The sequence below is a fragment of the Capra hircus genome, chromosome 9 (genome assembly GCF_001704415.2).
Source record: "Capra hircus breed San Clemente chromosome 9, ASM170441v1, whole genome shotgun sequence".
In the NCBI taxonomy this organism is placed as follows: Eukaryota; Metazoa; Chordata; class Mammalia; order Artiodactyla; family Bovidae; genus Capra; species Capra hircus.
The window spans coordinates 78900529-78918507 of record NC_030816.1 but is presented as its reverse complement, the minus strand read 5'-3'; the positions used below and the strand labels follow the sequence as shown (position 1 = coordinate 78918507).

Here is a 17979-nt window from a genome sequence, read left to right as displayed (position 1 = left end):
GTTGGAAGGGAGGAAAAACAGGTCAACTTCCATTCACGGGCTAAGACAATTTAAGCCACGTCTGAAGTTGAGGGTTGTTGGGATGGAGCCATCTGGTATTATGGACAAGATCTTCACATGGGAAGTGAGTCTTGACCTTAAACTACGTAGAGAATGGATTTCCACCGTTATGTTAGAACCAGCAGCTTTCTCCTCGTAAGTGGAGCTGTGAAATCCATTTCGGTATACAGGTGTGGTGGGGGTGTTTGTCGTTTACTCACTACGTCATATCCGACACTTTTGCAACCCCATGGACTGTAGCATGCCAGACTCCTCTGTCCATGACATTTCCCAGGCAAGAATACTGGAGTGGGTTGCCTTTCCCTTCTCCAGGGGATCTTCCTGACTCAGGGATCAAACCCAGGTCTCCTGCACTGACAGGTGGGTTCTTTACCACTTGAGCCTGGGAAGCCCATGCCTGTGAGTAGTGAGAATAAATCACATTAACTGTTATGTTACTAAAAGTTCCTATTTGACGATGATATATAATTTGTGGGTTTCAGTTTCAAAGCTAGGGCATTAAATGAGCTAAAATCTGACCTTGAGCTCAGATTTACATGTTTGCCAACTTCTCCTTGGTCCAATATATCTCAAAAGGAAGAAAAAGAAAGTCTTAGGGTATCCTATAACAACTATAGTAAATGTTTATCAAATGGATCCTATACACTGCATACTTACATATATATGAAATAAACATATGGGCATGTCAATACATATAGACAATTTGATTCTTTCAAACAGCTTCATTCCAATGCATTTTTTAAAAGAAATTTACAAGCTTTAGTAACAGAATGAGGAAATTATGTCATGCAGAAAAAAATCTGCCTTTTGTCTAGCACATTACATAAATACTTATTAAATTAACAGATACATAAATTAGTAAATCTTCATTATTTAATTTGGACAAGAATACCCTGACTTCATGGCAACTGTTTGGTTTCTCACCCAAACTTTCTTATTAGAAAGGTTAAATAAGCCATAAGCTTTAAAATCCACACGCCAGGCTTTTAAATCAGATACAGTTTTTGATAGGACGATGTATAACCTTTCTATAACAAGTTAGGTCTGTATCTTTATACTGTAAAGAAAACAGCTCCATAAAAAAGAATTTTTTTTTTAATCATTTTGGCATTGCAGTGTTCTCTTCTAGATTTTAAAACTACCACCACCATCGGCAATGATTCCCCAAAGTTACAGGATTAATGAAGTCTTTTCCCTGCTATTGCGTTAAAAGTTTTAAAAACATTCCTATTTTACCTTTTTTTTTAAAGGAGAAGAAAGAAAGAAAGAAAAAAACCTTTGTTGTTGTCTACTCTGCATGCTTCTGGAACACCTTGCTCACTCCCACCTTCCTTCCCCCTCTCCCAAGAAGGGACGGCAACTCTGTATATTCTATTATTATTTCACGTCATTGGAATGAGAGTCTCGGCAAACACACTTTCTCTTGTGGAATTCCCTAATAAAAACAGACAGCTTGTTTTGAACAAGCAGCCTCTGGAACAGGAGAAGCAGCAGAAGCTGGTGCAGGAGCTGACTGGGTTTTTCCTCCTGCCTCACAGATGTCTTTATCATCTGAATATACACTCCCAGCCCCCAGGCCCATGAGAGAATTTATAGAGCAAGTTTTCAAAAATATTTATTTTTTACTTATTTGGCTATGCTGGGTCTTAGCTGTGGCATGTGGGATCTAGTTCCCTGACCAGGGATCGAACCCGAGTCCCCTGCATTGGGAGCGTGGAGTCTTAGCCACAGGACCACTAGGGAGGTCCCTATAAAGCAATTTTGGATGGTTTGAAATAGAGAGACTTAATCTGTCACCTGGTTTGGACAATTTCTTGCTTCAAGTACCATTTCCGGATAGCATCAATTTGTGCAGAGTCCTACATGGACCTGGAATTTAACTGAGAAAGGCACCCAGTCCTGACAACTCTTGTTAACCAGCAGTGTTCTCATGGCTACCAGCTCGCGCAGAAACCCAAGGACATGCCAGATTTACCTCCTGCAGGAGGAAGTGGTTGAGAAATCCATCTTCTTTTCACTGTGATGAGGTAATGAGAAACACGCCGTCCTGAGGAAGTACTAGAGGGACTTGTGTGTCTCCCCAGCACCATCCCGAGGGCACGGTGAACACAGCAGTGACTGACAGGCAGTGGTGGAGACCTGCTGTTGGCTTATCTGTCTACCAGCTCCTGCGAAAGCAAGCCAAAGAACAAGCTGTAAGTCTACGAGTCATTCATGAACTCCTTTCTGCTTTGAAAATGTAGTTCGTGCTTTCTAATTGTCATTATTATGACATGGTTGAGGCTTCCCTCATAGCTCAGTCGGTAAAAAATCTGCCTGCAGTGCAGGAGACCCGGGTTCGATTCCTGGGTTGAGAAGATCCCCTGGAGAAGGAAATGGCAGCCCACTCCAGTATCTTGCCTGGAGAATCCCATAGACAGAGGAGTCTGGCAGGCCACAGTCCGTGGGGTCACAGGAGTCGGACACGACTTAGCTACTGAACCACCAACCATGGCATGAATGCTCACTGAATATTGGCTCTTGATGATTACAGTGACCTTGTCCTTGGGCACACTGGAAGCGGGCCATGGCCTTCCTCATTCCATCCTCATCTCTTCCCAATCCCAGGACAAAAATCACACAATTAACAACGGTCGTCTGTGCTAAGAACTTAAGCTGTGAACTTTCTCGGGAGATATTTGTACTTTAATTGTAAACCTAACGATGCCTTCGAGAAGCAGAGGAATGATGCTACCCGATGGATCTCAGACACTCGTAGAAGCAAGGAGGCAATCTGACTGAGGAGACCTCCCTGGAGCTCTTCAATGCCCCCAACAGGTCCACCCTGATGGTACACAGTTATATGAGCAAACACCGTAGCTGTCACTAATTCCTTTCCTGGTGAGACCTAGACCTGAGCTGTTTTTAACTGCAAAGTACACTTGGTAGTAAACTGTATCTGTTTCCTCAGTTGCTGTGAATTCTGACTCAAGCCAGTTCAGGCTAGCTTAATGAAACAAGAACCAGGAAAGCAAAAGTTTTCTGGCAGTTGCCTCCTGTACTGACGTACTGAGCATGGGCCTCCCTGGTGGCTCAGCTGGTAAAGAATCTGCCTGCAATGCGGGAGACCTGGGTTTGATCCCTGGGCTGGGAAGATCCCCTGGAGAAGGCAAAGGCTACCCACTCCAGTATTCTGGCCTGGAGAATTCCATGGACTGTGTAGTCCATGGGGTCGCAAAGAGACGCCCATGACTGAGTGACTTTCACTTTCACAGAAGGCAATTGATGCAATATGAACTCAGGGAATTCCCACATGGAGAGAAGCAGATGTGAGCCGCCCAGATGTAAAGGGAACATGAAAGGTAATCTTGAAAGGAATATAATATGAGCTCAATTCCTGACTTACATATAAAATGTGAAGACATGTACAGAAATATAATGTCTTTCCGTTTCCATAACTGGACTCAACTTGGTTTACCAGCCCCCATTTCGAGTTTGCGGTTGTATTCATTCCCGAGGGCTGCCCTGGGAAAATGTCCACACACTGGGTGGCTTTAAACAATAGAAACTTATCGTCCCATAGTTCTAGAGGCCAGAAGCCTGAAATGAGTGTCCACAGGGCCGGGCCTCTGTGAAGGCTCAAGGGGAGAATCTCTTTCACACTGGTAGCTTCTGGTGTTTCCAGAAATCCTCAGAGTTGCTTGGCTTGCAGATACATCTCTCCCATCTCTGCCTCTGTCGTCATGTGGCGTCTCTTATTGGGTCCCTGTATTTTTTTTTTTTGGCCCCACCGTATTCAGGCTTCCCAGGTGGCTCAGTGAGTGGTAAAGAGTCCACCTTCTAATGCAGGAGACACGTGTTCAATTCCTGGGTCAGGAAGATCCCCTGAAGTAGGAAATGGCAACCTACTCCAGTGTTCTTGCCTGGAAAATTTCATGGACAAAGGAGCCTGGCAGGCTACAGTCCATGGGGCTGCAGAGAGGCAGATACAACTGAGTGACTGAGCACAGCATGCAGGGATGGAACTTGTGTCCTCTGCAGTGGAAACCCAGAGTCCAAACCCCTGGACCACAGAGAACTCCCCCTCTTCTCCTCTTCTTAAACAGACATCAGTCATACTGGATTAAGGTAAGGTGAAGTCGCTCAGTCGTGTCTGACTCTTTGTGACCCCGTGGACTGTAACCTACTAGGCTTCTCCGTCCATGGGATTCTCCAGGCAAGAATACTGGAGTGGATTGCCATTTCCTTCTCCAGGGGATCTTCCTGACCCAGGGATCAAACCCGGGTCTCCCATATTGCAGGCAGACGCTTTAACCTGAGCCACCAGGGAAGCATATTGGATTAGGGCCGCCTCCAGTGACCTCATCTCAGCTTGACTACCTCTGCAAAGACTCTCTTTCCAATAAGGGCATATTCGTAGGTACCAGCCCTTCAACATATCTTTTGAGGAGACGTGATTCAATCCAGAACAGTCATGGAAAAGGAAATCTCACCCCTCCCAAGAAATGTAGTCCCTTCCAGTTTAAAAAACCTTCCCATATTTTGTCTGTTTCAGAGTTTTGCACGTTCTGATCCCTTTTCTTCTTCTCTCTGGAGGAGGCTGGGCGTGGGTCGGGCCAGGTGAGAAGCAGGTCAGAGCCCACCCGGGTGAGGCACACTGGCCCAGTCTTCCGCAGGTCCCTCTTGCTGGGACCTAGGTGTGGACTTGGTCTTTGTTGCAGGTGCTGCCATCCCGGGTTCCAGCCTGGGCCTTCATAGTTAGGACTCCACAGGCTGTGTCCTCCTCTCAACTGGGAGGCCTCCTCCTGTCTGCAGGGCTGTTTTCAGCCTGGCTCTAAGCCTTACAGATACAAAGAGGAACAGACAGGTTTGGGAAGGTTCCCCCTTCGTTCCCCACCGCGCTTGGAACCTCTGGGGCACATGGGACTGAAGAGCTGCCCTCTGACTGTCAGTCTAGCACTGGCCTGCATTTATTTATTTTCGGTTCACTGTTCCACTCACTGGCAGGGGGCTTCCAAAAGTTTCTGTGGGCTGAACCGGAGGGACACACTTTGAGATCCCCAAGCTCTTATCCCTGTCTCCAGGGACAAGGCCCAAGGGTCAGAGGGCAGAACCCCACCCAGCACCACCCATCCTCCCTTCATCCCAGCCCAGGAAAGGCTGTCTCTGCCCAGTGCTTGGGGCTGGTCCCCAGGACACCAGACATGCTTCTCATTCTACAGTTTCCCTCGGAACTGCCCCCAAATCAACAGTCTCATCCTTGACTTAGGCTTTGGAATATAAAGGAATGGCTTAGACTAGACCAACCCTTCTGATGCCAAAAGAAAAAAACAAGCTAGCAGGAAATCCAGATGAAACTTTATGCGCACACACTCATATGCTTGGGAGTCATCAAAGAGCTGCCCAGACACTGAAGTCTTAAACCAAAATCCCTGAGAAAAGGGGATTCTGGAGAGAGGAGCCCAGCGTTTGAATTCCTTTTCCCTTTGAGGTGTTTCCCAATCAATATTTTGACTGCCAAAACAGTCAGAAAGAAGGTATCTGTGATTATGGACCCCATAAAGGTCTGGCACCCAGATAAACTCTGAGGAATCAATTCAAAAAAAACCCTCATTGCAATTTAAAAATAGGCAAAAGATTGAAGTGTTACTATATGAAAGAAGATGTTCCAAAAGCTAATAAACATTTAGAAAAGATGCTACACCTCAGTCATATCAGGGAAATCAGTCAGGGAAATAATAATAATAAATAATAATATTATTAATATTATATAATAATAAATATAAATATTTTATAATAATAAATAATATATAAGACCACAAAACAGACTCCACCATGTACCCTCCAAATGGCTAAAACAAAAAAGACGACAACATCATGTTGGCAAGGATATGTATGACTCTCATAAATTGCCCGTGGGGGTGTAAATTCATACAGTCACTTTGGAAAAACTTTTTGACAGTAACCACAAAAACTGAATAGATGCCATGACCCAACAATCCTTCCCCAGTGTATACACTCAATGGACATGCACTTAAAAGTGCACACCACTGGTATAAAAATGTTTCTAGAATTATTATCTGAAATAGCCCAAAGGAGAAACAACTCAATGTCCCTCCACAGTAGAAAGGCTACATCAAGAATAGCATATTCATATCATTGAATTACTATAATTATTACTATACAGCACAGTAAGGGAATCAATTCCTACCAGAATCTTACAAGCATACCGTTGTGTGAAACACACCAGAAATAAATTATTAGGTACTATGTGGTTCCATTTATACAAAGTTCAGAAATGTGTGTGTATGGCTTAGCCACTCAGTCATGTCCGAATCTGTGTGACCCCGTGAACTGTAGTCCACCAGATTCTCCAGGCAAGAATGCTAGAGTGGGTTGCCATTGCCTCCTCGAAGGGATCTTCCTGACCCAGGGATTGAACCTGTGTCTCCTGCATTGGCTGGCTAGCAGTTACTTGTGGTGACTATGTCAGGGGTGAGGGTGGGGGGTTGGGGGAGGGCAGCAGGGAGGGAAATATTATGGTTATGTTCTGTTTCTTAAAGAGGACTGTGGTTACACAGGTGTGTTTATTTGAGTAAACCCACAAAACTGTAACATATGTTCAGTGCATTTTTCTGTATTTATGCAATTGTAATAAAAAATATCATTAAAACAAACATTTCTCAAATAGACTCCTGACGTTGAAATTTAGAGCTATCACTCCTAGTACATTTCATCTTTGTGTTAAATGGGATATAAACTTTATTAAGATTGGAATTGCTTTTTAGGTCTAATAATTCGACTAGGTAATATTTGCCTTCAGGCAAGGTCTGCTCAAGTTGATCACTCAAATCACTCTACCTAGTTGAGCTCAACTCCAGACTTTGCTTGCTTTAATTAGGTCAGTCAGTTTAGTCGCTCAGTCATGTCTGACTCTTTGTGACTCCATGGACTGTAACATGCCAGGCTTCCCTGTCCATCACCAATTCCCAGAGTTTACTCAAACTCATGTCCATCACATCAGTGATGCCATCCAACCATCTCATCCTGTGTCATCCCCTTCTCCTCCCGCCTTCAATCTTTCCCTGCATCAGGGTCTTTTCCAATGAGTTGGTTCTTCCCATCAGGTGCCCAAAGTATTGGAGTTTTAGCTTCAGCATCAGTCCTGCCAATGAATATTCAGGATTGATTTCCTTTAGGATCTCCTTGCAGTCCAAGGGACTCTCAAGAGTCTTTTCCAACACCACAGTTCAAAAGCATCAATTCTTTGGTGCTCAGCTTTCTTCATGGTCTAACTCCCACATCCATACATGACTACTGGAAAACCATAGCTTTAACTAGATGGACCTTTGTTGGTAAAGTAATGTCTCTGTATTTTGATATGCTGTCTAGGTTTGTCATAGCTTTTCTTCCAAGGAGCAAGCGTCTTTTAACATCATGGCTGCAGTCACCATCTGCACTGATTTTGGAGCCCAAGAAAATAAACTCTCTCACTGTTTCCATTGTTTCCCCATCTATTTCCTATGAAGTGATTGGACCAGATGCCATGATCTTAGTTTTCTGAATGCTGAGTTTTAAGCCAAGTTTTTCACTCTCCTCTTTTACTTTCATCAAGAGGCTCTTTAGTTCCTCTTCACTTTCTGCCATAAAGGTAGTGTCACCTGCATATCTGAGGTTATTGATATTTCTCCTGACAATCTTGATTCCAGCTTATGCTTCATCCAGCCTAGCATTTCTCATGATGCACTCTGCATATAAGTTAAATAAGCAGGGTGACAATATGCAGCCTTGATGTACTCCTTTCCCAATTTGGGACCAGTCTGTTGTTCCATGTGCAGTTCTAATTGTTGCTTCTTGACCTGCATACAGATTTCTCAGGAGGAAGGTAAGGTGGTCTGGTATTCCCATCTCTTTAAGAATTTTCCACAATTTCTAGGTTAGCTGAATATTTTTAATATAAGAACTTGTTACACTCCATGGAAATAACCTAAGTGTCCATCAACTGAGGAATGGATAAAGAAGCTGTGATATATACACACGGTAGAATACTACTCAGCTATTAAAAAAAAAGAATGAAATAATGCCATTTGCAGCAACATGAATGAACCTAGAATGAATCACACTAGGTTACTAGGTGCAGTACGTCAGAGAGAGAAAGACAATTATCATATCAAATCACTTAATTGTGAAATCTAAAAAAATGATACAGGGACTTCCCTAGGGGTCCAGTGGCTACGACTCTGAGCTCTCAATGCAGGGGGGGCCAGGATTTGGTCCCTGGTCAGGGAGCTAGATTCCACATGCCGCAACAAAGATCCCACATGCAGCGACTAAGACCAGATGTAGCCAAATACATAAATAAAAACTTTTTTTTTAATGACACAAATAAACTTATTTACAACCCAGAAAGAGACTCACAGATAGAGAAAAGAAACTGATGGTTACGGAAGAGGAAGGAGAGGAGGGTTAGACTACATGTAGGGATTAATAAATGCACATAAAATAGATACACCACAAGGATTTATTGTCTAACAAAGGGGATTATATTTTCTATCTTGTAATAAACTATCATGGGCTTCCCTGATGGTTCAGATAGTAAAGAATCTGCCTGCAGTGCAGGAAACCTGGGTTTGATCCCTGGGTTGGGAAGATACCCTGGAGGAGGGCATGGCAACCCAGTCCAGTATTCTTGCCTGGAGAAGTTCATGGACAGAGGAGCCTGGTGGGCTACGGTCCATGGGGTCACAAAGAATCAGGCAAGACTGAGCAACTAACAATAAACTATAATGGAAAAGAATAGAGAAACTACAGGTACATACACATATAAATGTATAGCTGAATCATGGTGCTGGACTCCTGAAACTAACACAACATTGTGAATCAATGGTACTTCAGTATAAATAAACACAGAAAACTTTAAAAAGAAAAGAACTTGTCACAATCAAGTGACTGACGGCTTCCAGACACAAGGCTGTCGGCACACCACCCTGACTCCCTGGCAAGGAGACGTGGTAGAGCTGGGTGCCGCTGCGGTGGGGCCGCAGTCCCGGGGCAGTGGGGTGCTAGAAGGGTCCCGGCACCTGCAGCCATGCTTGTTGCGGAGCATGGGTTCTCGGGTGTCCAGGCTCAGGAGTTGGGGTGCACGGGCTTAGCTGCTCTGTGGCCTGGGCAGGGGGGATCTTCCCAGACCAGAGGTCGAATTGTGTCCCCTGCGCTATACTATCCACTGTGCTACAGAGGAGACCAGGAGGTGATTTTCAATGTAGAAAGAAGCTGGCCCACCCCAGGTTTTGAGAGGTGCCCTGCACAGGGGTGGGAGCTGGGGCCCCCAACCTTCTCTGTGGAGCGTGAAGTGTTCACAGTCTTCCAGCACCTAAATGCTCACCTGACTCCCACACATGTGCTTTGATCCTTTCTCCAGCAGCCCACTTTTAGTCCCTTTGGGAAAAGCTTCCTCAAGTACATGAAATTAGCTCTTTACCACAAAGGAAGAAAGCATCAGAAAAGACCACTCAGGATTTCCATTTTAAAGAAAGCTTTCTGAAAGGCCTGAGATCAGAGGCAGGAAGCAGGTGTGATACTGGGCGCCAGGAGCACTGTGGGCCTGGGTGCAGCCCACCCAGCATCTCAAGGCCCAGAGAGGCTGAAAGCTGTGCTGTTTCTTCCTCCGAGACACAATAGCTTATCTCCTGAAGCTGCCATGAATTCAGGTTTCTGCCGACCTTCTGGGGAAAATGCTACAGGAGACTTGCCCCTCCGTCTCACAGTCACATGTGCGGTTTCAGTTCAGTTCAGTTCAGTTCAGTCGCTCAGTTGTGTCCGACTCCTTGCGACCCCATGAACCGCAGCATGCCAGGCCTCCCTGTCCATCACCAACTCCCAGAGTCCACTCAAACTCATGTCCATTGGGTCGGTGATGCCATCCAACCATCTCATCCTCTGTCATCCCCTTCTCCTCCGGCCCTCAATCTTTCCCAGCATCAGGGTCTTTTCCAATGAGTCAGCTCTTTGCATCAGGTGGCCAAAGTACTGGAGTTTCAGCTTCAACATCAGTCCTTCCAATGAACACCCAGGACTGATCTCCTTTAGGATGTGCAGTTTAGCACACCTCAAACTCTCCCCGCAAGGTCTTGGGGTGCGATTTGATGCAAACAAAGAAGTCAAAACAATTCTTTCGGTCGTTTTCATTTAGTGCTCAGGACAGATGAGAGCAGAGCGCTTCTCTGGTGGCTGAGTGGTAAAGGATGCGCCTGCCAGCGCAGGAGACACAGGTTTAATCCCTGATCCGGGAAGGCCCCACATGTGGTGGGGCAACCAAGCCGCGTGCAGCACAACTGTGTGATGAGGCTGTGCTCTAGAGCCCGTGAGCTGCAACCCCTCAGCCCACTGAAGCCTGTGTGCCCTGGAGCCCGCGCTCCCCAGCAAGGGAAGTCGCCGCAGTGAGAAGCCCTCACGCTGCAACTACAGAAAAAGCCCACACGGCAACAAAGGCCCCGGACAACCAAAAATAAAAGAAAGTAATAAATAAAACTATACATTAAAAAACCCAGATGAGTCCAGTCCTACTGGGCTTCATCTGCTCTCACGTCTCGAGGGTGGGCTGCAGGCTGCTTGCTTAATAGACCCTGACTGCTTGAAAAAACCAATAAAGACGGGTGAGCGTCTCAGAGATGAGGAAGTCAAGAAGGATCTTTCCAAACTGAGGAGGAGGAACGGCGGAGAAGGCCCCTCTCAGACCCAAGGTCAGGGGAGAGAGCCTTACCACACTCGTGGCCTCTTCACACGAGACAAGGGAAGCGTCCTTCAGTGGCTTCTCCAGGGGCAGGAGTGGGGGAGAAAATTTGCATCATTTTTATGGTGACTCACCTATGAACCTTAATTAAAAATCTGTTCGTAATGCAATACTGTCAATCAACTCTACTTGAATAAGATACATTCTTTTGAAATCTCTTCAAATAGTTGAGGAAAGCAACCTCATGACAGAGTCCTCTCCTGAATATAAAATAGATCACAAAAATAAATGCAAATACCCTTTTCCCCTTAAATCCAAGATGCAGGTAGAAGCTCATAAATCCAGGTACCCTCTTAGTTGAAGGGCTTCACTAGTGGCTCAGAGGGTAAAGAATCTGCCTGTAAGGCAGGTGACACAGGTCTGATCCCTGGGCTCGGAAGATCCTCTGGAGAAGGAGAGGGCTACCCACTCCAGTACTCTTGCCTGGAAAATCCCATGGATGGAGGAGCCTGGTGGGCTACAGTCCACGGGGTTGTGAAGAGTCAGACACGACTGAGCGACCAACTCTTAATTTAAACATTTAAATCATACCTACGGAGTGAGGAGAATTTCTGAAATCCAATGACCCACTCCCCATGTCCATGTAGCACTGCATGGACAGAGGAGCCTGGCACGCTGCAGTCCGTTGGGCTGCAAAGGGTCGGACACGACTGAGCGACTTTCACTTCACTTCAGTGACCCTTTCATGAATTTTATCATTAAAAGCCTTCCAATATAGTTAGGGGGAAATTAGTTTGAAATATTCTTTTTAAAGGAAGGTTCTTCATCTATCATCCTCTAAAGATTTATTGCCATTCTCTGAAAGTTAACAAAAATAGAAAGCAAATCAGCATCTGTTATATAGGAGGTGTTATTAACATAAAATGAGCATAAGCATCTCTGTCACTAAAGATTCAAAAACCTTAAAGAACCCACCTGTCTTCCCTTCTTCCCAGGGAACGTCATTATAGAGGATGGGACAGCACATACAGTGATACAACTATAGGTTTTGTTTATTTACTCAAGTGGACAAGAGTAATATATGATTGTATAGGGTTTGTCTTTCAAAAATTTAGGTTTCAAAAGTAAGCAATCAGATATAGCTCAAAAAAAAAGAGAAAAAAACCCTTGTCTTTTTTTGTTTTTTGGCCATTATGTTTTTAACATTTTTCTACATTATCCTTTCAGGAGAAGGAACTTACAATTGAAAAGGTATCAGTGAACTATTTGGGTTCAAATGTACTGATTTTAGTAGAGGGAAAACTATATGAGGTCAGACTGTTCACGTCCACGTGCTCAACATACAGCCTTGTCCTGGAATATACTGGATGCTCCTTAAGTGTTACATAAGTGGATGAACGACTTAAAGATGATGAACTCAATCACTATATAACAGCAGAAAAAAGAATATTATTCAGTAGAAGAAGGAAGACAAGAGAAAACAATTAAAATTGGAGTCTGAATGTATAATTTAGTTAACCTGTTTCTGCTATGCTAATCTTGTTGTCTCTGCCTTTAATCTCCTGGTGACCAGTATTTGCATCACACATGGGAGGGTTGCATGGACAGGAAAGGGCAGAAGTACTGGCCCCACTGCAGGTACCTATTTTGTTGTTGTTGCTCAGTCACTCAGTCATGTCCGACTCTTTGTGACCCCACGGACTGCAGCACACCAGGCCTTCTTGTCCATCACCAACTCCCAGAGCTTGCTCAAACTCATGTCCATTGAGTCAGTGATGCCATCCAACCATCTCATCCTCTGTCGTCCCCTTTTCCTCCTGCCTGCAATCTTTCCCAGCATCAGAGTCTTTTCCAGTGAGTCATTTCTTTACATCAGGTGGCCAAAGTATTGGAGTGTCAGCTTCAGGTATCTACTTAGTTTGTTGATATTAATAAAAAAGAAGGAAAAAAATGTGCTTAAAGATCATGAAGACCAGCTTCTCATTTTGCAGACGAGGAAAGTAAGAAATCAAATGACTTGACTAAGGTCATAGGCACAGCCAGCTAAATGTAAGGAGCATCATTTTATTATTTATTCCTTTGGGGGGAGGTGCTATATGATGCTAAATAAACTTATCACAGACCTGCCTGATTATCAGCTCCCCACCCCCAAATATTGGATCAAGTTTCTTTGGTTTGACCAATCCACTGATTGTTTTTACGTTGATTTTGACAAGAATGCTAGAAAAATAATGTTCTTAAAATTTTACTTTGCGCAAAAATGACTGGGGGAGTGCCTGTTAGAAATGGATCTTTCTAAAACTCACAGACTTTGAGAATGAACTTAACGGTTGCCAGGGGGAAGGGCTAGATAGGGAGTTTGGGAAGGGCATGTACACACTGCTATATTTAAAATGGATAACCAACAAAGACCTATTGTACAGCACATGGAACTCTGTCTGCTCAATGTTATGTGCCAACTGGATGGCAGCAGGAGTTTGGGGGAGAATGGATACACGTATATGTATGGCTGAGTCCCTTCGCTGTTCACTTGAAACTATAACATTGTTAATTAGCTATACCCCAGTGCAAAATGTTTTTGGTGTTAAAAAAAAATTAAAATTAGAAAAAAAATGCATCTTTCTGATCCTGAACTCCTGAGAGTCTAATTCTGTGGATCTGGAGTGAGGATAAAGAATCTGAATTTTAACAAACACATCCATGTGACTTCGATGCAAAAAAGTGCATCACTTTGAGAAGCACTGTTCTCCAGAGCCTGAGGTCAGTCAAGACCCGCCTCTCAGCAACAGCCAAGGAAATCCCCCCTCTGACGGATTTACAGAGCTGCTGAAATGAAGTTTGATATGTGGGAGAAACGTGTAAATTGTGCTTTGAAGAATACTGCTACGTCATCACTATTAGAGATATATATTCAGTTATATACAACTGTATGTTGGTGACAAGGTCTGTATTCAAAGTCATTTCTTTTTCTTAACTAACTGACACTTTGTGAATGTCAGGTTCACTTCTCAAGACCAAGCTAAATGCCACGCTCTTAACATAAAAAGACACCGAAAGCTGTAAGGAGCTCCACGAGGAAAGAGGCCAGGCTGGTCCAGCGGTGCTCACAATTGTACCCCTTGCACCTCTCACTTGCTCTGCACATAACAGGTATGTGATAAATATGTATTTATAAATCAATCCAACAGAAGGGGAATATGAAATAGTATGAATATTTGGATAATTCTTCTACATAAGTGATTACTTGTGATAATACAATTGGTTAGTCTCTTACTAGAAAAATAATTCATCGAGAGGAAGGGGATATAATGTATCATATGGCTGATTCACACTGTTGAACAGCAGAAACAAGCACAATATTGTAAAGCAATTATGGGGCTTCCCAGGTGGTGTTAGTGGTGAAAACCCCACCCGCAATGCAGGAGACATAAGAAACTCAGCTTCCATCCCTGGGCTGGGAAGATCCCTGAAGGAGGGCATGGCGACCACTCCAGTATTCTTGCCTGGAGAATCCCATGGACAGACGAGCCCGCTGGGCTACGGTCCACAGGGTCACAAAGAGTCAGACATGACTAAAGTGACTTAGCACGCACACAAGTAAAGCAATTATACTCCAATTTAAAAATAAATTTTTAAAAAACTATTCACATGTTTAAAAAAAAAAAGAAAGAAAAATAATTCATATGTTTAAGAAGGCGTCAACTACAAGTCTGGGAGGAAATGGATGGCAAGAAACCCAAGGCTTCAGGAGAAAATCAGACCTTTCTTCCAGGGATCACTCTCTGTTTCTGATTCCCTAAAGTTTCCATTACTCCAAACCACAAGCTTTTGCAAGGCTCAGTGTATTTTAATTAAGCCCCAGCAATGAACACAGACTTTCCAAACTCCATCCTGGTTTGCACCGTCCGGCTTCAAAGCCGGGTTGAAAGAAAACAGTGATGGGGCCTGATGCTTGACAAGGCCTTGGAAGCGCGCGTTGCCCTTGTCCAGAACAGAACCAGCAAAGAACGGTGTGGACAGTTACCCTGAGCGCACAGAATGGCACTTAATGATCACTGCCCTGCCTTCTGGGACCGGCGTTTGGTTCTTCATTCGCCTGGTCTGTGTTCACAGAGTAAAACTCTTGTCTGTGTGACTCAGGCCATGAAAATGCTTGACTTGGCAACCCACGTGGGTATTCCCCACACAGGCCTCAGCCCAGGGCCCGGGGAAGGGAGAAGGCCGGCCCTCACATCCTTCCCCGGTGCCATCTGTGATGTCCCCGCGGCCCCTGCCAGCAGCCACAGTGGAGGGAGGCTGTGAGCGGAGGCTGTGTCCCAAGTTAAACTCTGCTCAGAGAGGCGGGGTCACGAAACCACACGGGACCCACAGGGAGACTGCTTTCTTTCTCCCTTCTTCCTTTTCCTTTCATGCTTTTTCTTTCTTCTTTTCTTGATCTTTCACTTCCTCTCTCCCCTCCCGTGCCCTCCTTCTTTCTCTGAAGGTCTCTCTTTTTATTTCCTAATTTTTATTTGAAAGAAAAAAATGTTTTTTGGCCTCACCGCACAGTATGCAGGATCTTAGTTCCCCAAACCTAGGACTGAACCTGGAGCCCTCAACCATGGAAAAGCAGAGTCCTAACAACTGGATCATCAGGGAAATCCCTCTCTGTGGGTCTTTTGTGAAAAGAAAAGGCTCAAAAATCTCAAAGAAATATTCATGAAGCAGGCATTCCTGTGGCCAGCACTAGCCTCTCCCAGGTCCGTCTCTCTCCAACTCAGACCTTTGCTTTCCACATCATAGACACAGGTAGCTCTTATGCAAAAGTAAAAAGAAACCAAGAGGAAAAGCCAACAATGAACCGTTAGAGGAGAGCCACAACCACACTTTAATCTGAGCAACGTGGCCTGAAGGTTACCTGCATGGTCTCTGCAGATTAAGTGGGTGTCACCCACAGCGCCAGTTAGTATCCTTGGCAACCAACTATCACTCAAAGAGGCTGGAGAGATAATCCTGGTTCAGGACCCTGAATAACCTCATAGTTGAAACACATACTATGCAATGACTTGTGGACTCTGAACACAATTATGACACACACTGAGTCTGCCAAGTTCAGTTTGAGGATGAGGGGAAAAAAACACATAGTTTACACCTTAAACAATTCAATTTGCAGGGCAATCGGACCCACAAGGGGATCAGGAAATCAATTTGCAGCCAGCACATATTCACGGCACAGAGAAGAGTGAGTTTCAGCTAACAGGTCTCCAAGGCCGTTCATCCCAGTAATGGCATGGCCCCCGAACACGTATCTGGAAACTGGACCGCAGCCACAGGGCCATAAAGATAAACTTCAGGAAGTGAGATGGTATCTTCACTTTAGTGCACTGGTTTGAAATTCTCAGGTTAGCATGAGCTGGTGAGTTTTAAACGGGGATTCGAGATCTGGAAACAGCTCCAGGCTTGCTGCCTTTCCAGAGTTCAAAGCCATTCTTTTCCTGAGTGTTCACTGCCAGCATCCCAGCTCTGCCATCTGTGAATAGGTGCACTATTTATAGGTGACTTGTGGTGGGCGAATGCCAAGTGCTCAACCCAGGAAAATTGTTATCTGAATGATTTACACGCACGTCCTGAACCCCACTGGGCACTAAACAGAGGGATGCTTTCTTAATAAATCTTGCATTCGTCAACATTAATTTAAGGTAATCTGAGTCGACAGTCAAGAGTCTGCTTTTCAATAAGCAGCCAACTTTTCTTCTATTAAATTTTTAGGAGACTATATTACTAAGTTCTGGGAAATACGATTGGCAAGAAGCTGAGCTGGAGTAGGTTTAGGAACTCGATCGTGTTAAGCTGTCTGCCCCAAACACATCTGGGCCACAAACACACCCGTGATCAGTAAGTCAGATGGCGTCGCTGCTTCCAAGGCCTGCACGGTGGTCTCTGCCCAACCACCACCCCTGGAAGGAGGACAGAGAAGCACTGCAGCGACAGAGGACAGGCTCAGAGGCTGTGCTCAGCGGAGGACGTAAAACGAAGAAGCAGCCTGCAAGAAGAAGCCTCCAAGAGCTCTTGGCGCCTGTAATCCATTCGAGGAGGAAAGATGGCGGTAACCCATTCGAGGAGGAAAGATGGCGCCAGTGCATGCGGAAGTAACAGTGCTGAGCCGCAGGGGCCCCTGAACCAGAGGATGGGAGGGAGCTCCAGGGAGGGAGAGACAACAGGTGGGAGTGAACGGGGAGTGTGGTGAGGATGTGAGCTGGAGGCCCCGACCTGCAGAGGAGGAGGAAGCGCGTTCCAAGGGAGGCGGTGAGAGGAACGGCTTGAAGCAGACGTCGTGTTGGGACGGGGAGGACCCTGAGGTTCATGCTGGCAGTGGCCTGGCCTCTCCTGGGCAACCCAGGGTACCACTGTTCTCACAGGGAGTGGGGGAAGAAGGAACCAGTGTTTCACAAAGGCTGATACGGAGGCTGAGCTGGAGGGGAAGCGGATGTGAAAGCCTGGCGTGGACTGAGCCGGCAGGACACTGCAGACATTGCCCAGGTCTGCGGTTTTGAACAGGCGGAGTGTACCCCAGGCACACTGAGGTGATGCCCTGGGATATGGGGAGAAAACAGCAGAGTTCATATTTGTACTTGCTTTTTAAATTCTCATCTTTTTTTGGAGTATATTTTATATATTTTAAATAAACATACCAGTTGAATAGAAAATATATCTACTACAGACTGACTTGTGCATCACCCCCAAATTTGTATGTCGAGGTTCTAAGCTCCAATGTGACTTGCAGTTGGATATGGGGCCTTAAGGAGGTAATAAAGATTAAATAGGGTCATAAGTGTTCACCCTGATTTTGATAGAAGAAAGAAGAAGAGAAGAAGAGATACCAGGCCTTCCTCTCTCTCTCTGCTCTCTCTGTCTCTCCTCTCTTTCTGTCTTTCTTTGTTTCTCTCTGTCTCTCTCTGCAAACACAAAGAGGCCATGTGAGGACACAGGGAAGTGGCCATCTACAAGACAGAAGAGTCTCATCAGAAACCAACCCTGATGGCACCTTCATCTTGGACTTCTGGCCTCCAGAACTGTGAGAAGATAAAATTCTACTCCTTAAGCCACCCAGTCCAGCACGTAAAACGGAAACCATCAAAAACTGGAAGAGGGAATTGTACAAACATATCTTGTTAGTGCACACGATTAAAAGAGTCTGGGCGACCAGGCTCTGGGTGCTGAGGCCCAAC

General features: G+C 45.1%; 1 protein-coding gene across 1 annotated transcript in view; it reads right to left on the bottom strand.

Moving 5' to 3' along the window:
- Positions 1-17979, bottom strand: part of SCAF8 (SR-related CTD associated factor 8) — a 218910-nt gene that overhangs the window by 4682 nt on the left and 196249 nt on the right. Inside the window, exon 22 of the transcript XR_001918557.1 lies at positions 2036-2228. The gene's annotated coding sequence lies outside the window, so the exon portion shown is untranslated. The remainder of the gene's footprint in view (positions 1-2035; positions 2229-17979) is intronic.